General features: G+C 43.8%; 1 protein-coding gene across 1 annotated transcript in view; it reads left to right on the top strand.

The window, feature by feature from the left end:
- Positions 1-536: 536 nt before the first annotated feature.
- The window catches only part of LOC126993920 (cuticle collagen 2C-like), a 34,738-nt gene continuing 28,256 nt past the window's right edge, over positions 537-7,018 (top strand). Inside the window, exon 1 of the mRNA XM_050853086.1 lies at positions 537-903. The gene's annotated coding sequence lies outside the window, so the exon portion shown is untranslated. The remainder of the gene's footprint in view (positions 904-7,018) is intronic.

The following is a 7,018-nucleotide window of genomic DNA, read 5'->3' as shown; positions in this document are numbered from 1 at the left end:
TGTTGGGGCTGGGAGGTGAATGGGAGGATTGCAAGAACGGAGAGGGAATGGATGTTGGGGCTGGGATGTGAATGGGAGGATTGCAAGAACGGAGAGGGAATGGATGTTGGGGCTGGAATGTGAATGGGAGGATTGCAAGAACGGAGAGGGAATGGATGTTGGGGCTGGAATGTGAATGGGAGGATTGCAAGAACGGAGAGGGAATGGATGTTGGGGCTGGAATGTGAATGGGAGGATTGCAAGAACGGAGAGGGAATGGATGTTGGGGCTGGGATGTGAATGGGGGGATTGCAAGAACAGAGAGGGAATGGATGCTGGTTTGTGGGAGGTACCGGAGAGAAAGGACGGAGATGATGAGGGTGGCACTGATGGGCTGGGAGGTGAATGGGAGGATTGCAAGAACAGAGAGGGAATGGATGCTGCCGCTGCTGGGACTGAGTGCTGAAGCAAATGAGAGAATTATAGAAGCCATGAAGAGTTTTCTGAGGTGTGTAAGAAATAGGGAATAGGATGATTTGTAATGGATACTGCTTGTTTTGTTTTATTTTTCAGGTTGTGCCGATGCGAAGGCCTGACTCTCCAACGGGTCACCTGTACAGCAAGAGCAAGAGCATGAAGTAAACACCCTGCTGCTGATTCCTGCTGCTGACCCTGCTGACTCCTGCTGCTGCTGGTGCTTCTGACTCCTACTGCCGGTGCTGACTCCTGCTGCTGCTGCTGGTGCTTCTGACTCCTACTGCCGGTGCTGACTCCTGCTGCTGCTGGTGCTTCTGACTCCTACTGCTGGTGCTGACTCCTGTTGCTGCTGCTGGTGGTGCTGTTGGTGGTGCTGCCGTCACAGTCAGCACTCCACACAGCAGCCTCCCTCCAGTGGTGACCCCAAGACTCCGTGCCCGGGGCGAGGTGTGTGTGTGTGTGTGTGTGTGTGTGTGTGTGTGTGTGTGTGTGTGTGTGTGTGTGTGTGTTTACCATACTTGGGCACGATAACAGAAAACCTTATTCCCGATAACTGATAATGTAAAACCTTATCGGTGATAACCGATATTCATTAACTGGAGACACAAATAAAGGCGATAACTGATACCCGATATAAATCCACAATTCCGATACTAGCTAACGATAAGTCCGATAGGCGAAAATGATACTATATTGATAATATCAAATAAAAAAACATATGAGTTCAAATTTTGGTAAAGATTCGTTTTAGTACCGTGCCAGTATCTCATAATCTACTTTATGAAACATCAGTATCTCTTCATATACCTTTTCTACAAACCTTCAACAGTCATGGAAACGCTTTGAAAATCCAATTGAAGGACTTTTTTTCTTACTCCTGAAAATAGGGAATAATGTTTACGAAAGCGCGTCGCCTCCTCTGGCGGCGGCCACGGCGACGCTGCAGCCGCCGCAGCTGCAAAATAGCTCACAGAGGGTTTAGGGTCGGGGAGCATATTTAAACTACTTCAACCGAACTTTACGACCTACTAACGGGCGGGCTGCGTCCCCCTCGACCCCCCTCCCCAACATGTATATGTGACTTATTTCAGCGAGGAGGTATTTTTCGCAACACCGGCTGCAGCGTCGCTGCAGCCACCGCCAGAGGAGGCGATGCGCTTTCGTAAACATTATTCCCTATTTTCAGGAGTAAAAAAAAGTCCTTGAATTGGATTTTCAAAGCGTTTCCATGACTGTTGAAGGTTTGTAGAAAAGATATATGAAGAGATAGTGATGTTCCATAAGGTAGGTAATGAGATACTGGCACGGACCTAAAACGAACCTTAACCCAAATTTTTATTATCTGTGTTTTAGAAAACTTACAAAACATGAAAACCACACATTGACACGTAATAACCATAACCGTAATACTAGAAACACATGAACCGGTGTTGTGTTATTTGGCATCCCCACCGTCAAAAGCTAGCGCTTTTATTTACAAACACTGGTCTCGTGAATTGTGCATGCCACGCGGCACGCCGCCATGTGATAACACAAGCTGCTGGTCTCTGTTTGGACTTTTTACAATGCGATCAAAAAATTCAGGCAGTGAATAATCATTTTTTGGTCAAAGTTAAATGATTTTTCTCTTTGATATAGTGATTTTCGAGTCTAACATGAAAAAAATAACGTAGTGTTTTAATGTTGATGATCTAAGTGTGAAATCTCTTCACCGAAGATATTTCATACCCCGAAGTTTTCACGTACAACACCGGGCGCCCGGGCCACCCATGCGCAGTAGGGAGGAAACAACATTTTTTTTTCCTGAGAGGTGGAAAAAAGTAGTGATTATCGCTAGTTTGGTTACAAAAGTAACAAAGATACCGATATATATATATATATATATATATATATATATATATATATATATATATATATATATATATATATATATATATATATATATATATAAGTAGCAGATGGCCGATAACCTGATTTTGTTATCAGCGATAAAGTGTCGCGATAACTTATTGCGATAACGCCCAGCTATGGTATTTACCTAGTTGTGACATACGGGAAAAGAGCTACGCTCGCGCTGTCCCATCTCCACATCCGCTCTTGTCCAACTTTTCCTTAAAATAATGAATGTTTCTTGCACAAACCACCTCCTCCTCCAACCTATTCCATAGCTCAATGCTTTGGTTTGGGAAGCTAAACTTTTTCACATCTTGCCTACACGTGGTCGCCCTCAACTTCTTTCCATGTTCTCTCGTTTCTCTCTCGTTCCACACACACAGGTCCTCTCTGTCCAAATGCTCCACTCCGCTCGCCACCCTGTACACCGTTATCAGGTCTCCTCTTTCTCTTCTTCTCTCCAGGGTTGTGAGCCCAATGCTATTGAGTCTCTCCTCCTAAGTCCAATCTCTAAGTTCCGGTACCATCTTAGTTGCCACTCTCTGCACTCTTTCCAGCTTTCTTATGTTATTCTTTTCGTGAGGAGACCAGACCACTGCTGCATACTCCAACCTTGGCCTTATCATTATAACTATTATTTTTTTCATCTCCTCATCCAAATACACAAATGCCGTCCTAATTTTCCTCTGCATATTCATAGTTTGCTCCGTTATCCTGTTGATGTGTTTGCCCAGTGACATGTTCTTTGAGATAGTCACTCCCAAATCTTTTTCTTCCACTCCTTTGCATATTATCTCACTTCCCATCTTACAATCATATTCACATCTACCACTCCTACCAAACTCAATTTTTTTACATTTCCCAAGATTGAACTCCATCTGCCATGTACAGTCGGCTATAGAGAGTAGTGACACACTGTCCAGTAAGTTTCGTTCAGAAAGCGACATCTGGCAACCCCTCCACGCGACATGAAAATTATTATATCCTGTCGAAATCGTACTTTTGTGGTGATTGGTGGTCATAGGTGCACTCTACATAATTTTAAGATAGATATTTATCAAAAGTGCCCGTCGCTAACGCTTAATAAATATTTTTTCTTTAGGCTCTGTCGCTACATTTTGACACGAGCTTTTAGTTTCGTTCAAATTTAGTCAAGAGCAACTCTAAGTTGTTTATCAAACTATGATACATTTAAAAATATGCTGCACTTATTAGGGGAGATTGTTATGCCTTTTAACTAAAAATCACAAAATTTCCTGACAGCCGAGATCTTGTTCTTTATATTTTTTTAATACGTAATAATAGGCTATAAACGTTCACATGATGGCGCTGCCGATCATGGGCCTTGGCTGGAGCAGCGGTATTCTATTAAAGCCCTTATGTCCGCAGGCACTGCAGTTGAGCTGTCACGTCAGTGGCTGTGGAAACGTATAATTTTTAATACTTAAAAAAATGAGAGAGAGAGAGAGAGAGAGAGAGAGAGAGGCTGGGTGGGGACGGGAGACATATGTCCATCAGCGAAAAACGAAGGGGTCAGCTAGTCAGCGACGCCCCGAGATCAACACACACACACACACACACACACACACACACGTATTTATACTTTGATATTACGTAATCTTCGCTGAGAAATGATTTTAGATTTTTAATGATCTCCTGAACTGTCTTTGAGGCTTTATAGTAACGGGAATTAAGGCTGCGAGTTAAACAGACCCTCAAGCCTATTTGCTGTTTGATGGTAAGGAGCATGAATTACTGCCTGCCCCTGTGAAGGACAGCATTGCACACGGTATTTTCAAAGTTTAATAAGAAAGTGTTTCGGACTGTTCGTGATGTTTTACCTCGTCGTCATCATCATCATCATGTAAAAGACATTCTTTATCGCATTTCTAAATTGAATTCATATAATCTTGTATATTTCTAACTACATTATATTATAATATAATATAATATTATACAATATTATAATTTCACGGTCACACACACGATACACACTGAAACGAGTCACTAACATCACCAGTGAATGCGCCACCGTGGTATAGTTGCCAGATACCGCCACCAGACTAAACATTCTGAAAACCGTGACACTACTCTCTATCGTCGACTGTACCACTCCACTCCCATGTTTTATCCAGGTCCCTCTGCAATGCCTCACAGTCCTTCACATCATTCACTCGTCTCAGTAGCTTTGCATCACCTGCAAACAAACATAGCTGGTCACTCCATCCACCATATCATTTATATAAACAGCAAGCATTATTGGCGCCAACACCGAACCTTGTGGGACCCCATTCATCACAGGGCACCAGTTGGAAGCCTTGTCCCTGATTATCGTCCTCATTTCCCTGTTAGTTAGGAAGTCCTCCAACCATTTAATCAGTCCCTCACCCACTCCGCCCCTATTTTTAATTTTCCAAATTAGTCGTCTGTGCGGTACTTTGTCGAATGCCTTTTTCAAATCCAGGTACACTCCATCCCCCCAGCCTTCTCTCTCTTGTATTAAATCTGTCACCCTTGAGTAATAACACAATAAGTTGGTGACATATGATCTCCCTCTCCTGAATCCAAACTGGCAATCCGAGATAATTCTCTCACCTTCTAAGAAATCCGACCACCTGTTTTTAACCAGCCTCTCGCATATCTTTGCAACCACACTAGTGAGTACTATGTTTACTCTATTCCAATCGTGTGGTACCTTTCCTTCACTCAGGGAGGCACTCATTATGGAGTGCAGTTTCTCTTCAAGTTGCTCACTACATTCTTTCAGGATCCACCCTGATACTCCATCTGGCCCCATTGCCTTTCTTACATCCAGCTTGTTCAAGCTTTCCTTGACCTCCTGCACCATTAACTGTATCTCCTGCATAACCCTTCCTCTTCCCTGGCCCGGTGGTTGTACAAATTCATCTTCTTTTGTGAAAACTCTGTGGAAGCTGTTGTTCATCACTTCTGCCTTCTCTGCTGGGTCCTCATATGTAGTTCCATCCATTTTCAGTGTATTGGTTGTTTCTCTGTTCTTTAATTTGCCGTTCACATGTCTATAGAATAGTTTGGGTTGGTCTTTGCACTTGTCGATTACAGTCGTCCCTCAAATAGTACGGGGGTTAGGGACCCAGGACCCCGTACTATTCAAAAATCCGTATAAAATTAGTGCCCCCCCCTCCCCCCTCAGAAACACTACGGAATCCGAGTCCTGCCTGGCTCAGCTGTTACCCATGGGCCCAAGTTGCCAGTTATGCATTTTCTGCTGCAGTCTCAGTGCAGTTTTACCATGCTAGGGGGGTCGAGGGGGGCGAAGCCCCCTGTTAGAGGTCAGGGTATTTAAAGTTCGGTTGGAGTAGTTTAAATATGCGTCCCTTAACTATATATAATGGAGGCGTAATGTCGTATTTGGGAGGCGCGGAGTCAATCTCCACAATTATCGTTTCATATTTTATTTAAAGTATGATTTAGAGAGCAATAATAGAAATTGTGGTTGAGAGTACGAGAGAGTGTGAGTCTGTGACATCGCTCGCTCGCTGACAATGTGGAAGGCAGCGCTGCCAGGATGGCTCACTTGTCCAGCTTGGTAACGCTACAGCAGAAAATGCAAAACTGGCAACTTTGGCCGGCGAGTAGAAACTGAGCCAGGCGGGAAACCCAGATTCCGTAGGAGTGCCCACTCCTGCCCACCAATTACTTGTTTAAGGTAAGAAAATGCCTATTTATGTGTTTATAATAGGTTAATTTATGAACAAACAGAAAAGGACGGGCTTTATCTCCACTCTTGCAACACTCTTGGAGCACTCGCAGTTACTGTGGCAAGAATTTCTTTTACACTATGATAGATACAGTGAACACTATTCTCATTCACGTGGTATGCTCTCCCTACCACAAAGTAACTCATCCCGAAATGTAACTTCTCCTAAATCTGAATTCTTCTGCAAGGTGCACACTTTCTCGAATGCCTTGGGATGCTTTCAGCAGGTGTTTTGGTAGAAAAGTGTTGCCATTCACACGATGGCTACTTTGTGCGACGAGCGGGAAATTAAAAAATCATAAAAAAATTCATCCATGATAACCCGTATAAAACCGAAACCGTACTATTGGAAACCGTACTATTTGAGGGACGGCTGTATATCTTTTTCATATTTCTATTTTTTTTTCTCTCCTAATCTTTGTATATTCATTCCTTGCTTGTTTGAAATCGTTCCACGCGTTGATTCTTCTTCATCTCCTCCATCCCTTCCAAGCTTCCTCCTTTCTCTTTCTAGCTGCCTCGCATCTTTTGTTAAACCACTCCTTTTTACCAACATCCTTTTTGGTTACCTTTGGGACATATCTATTTTTGGCTTCCTTGTATAGTTTTAAAAACTCTGCCCACTTATCCTGTGTACTCTTGGCTTTGTGTGTGTGTATGTGTGTGTGTGTGTGTGTGTGTGTGTGTGTGTGTGTGTGTGTGTGTGTGTGTGTCATGATATGACCTGACACTCCCTTCTGCCCCTCCGCCCCCCCCCCACCCTTCTAACTTCCCCTTATGTGTGTGACGCACACCCAGAAAACTTGTCCGTTGCCAATGCCCAAGCTGCTGCCAACGCTTGGGGAAGAAAAAGGCCCAGTGTGACATCAGCTTACGGACAACCGACAGCTCGCTCCCGGATGGGTGTACGGGCGTTGCCAGTAGCCATAA

Source organism: Eriocheir sinensis, unplaced genomic scaffold (genome assembly GCF_024679095.1).
Source record: "Eriocheir sinensis breed Jianghai 21 unplaced genomic scaffold, ASM2467909v1 Scaffold7, whole genome shotgun sequence".
NCBI lineage: Eukaryota > Metazoa > Arthropoda > Malacostraca > Decapoda > Varunidae > Eriocheir > Eriocheir sinensis.
Note: the sequence above shows the minus strand (reverse complement) of the source record. Positions and strands in the feature narration are given on the sequence as shown.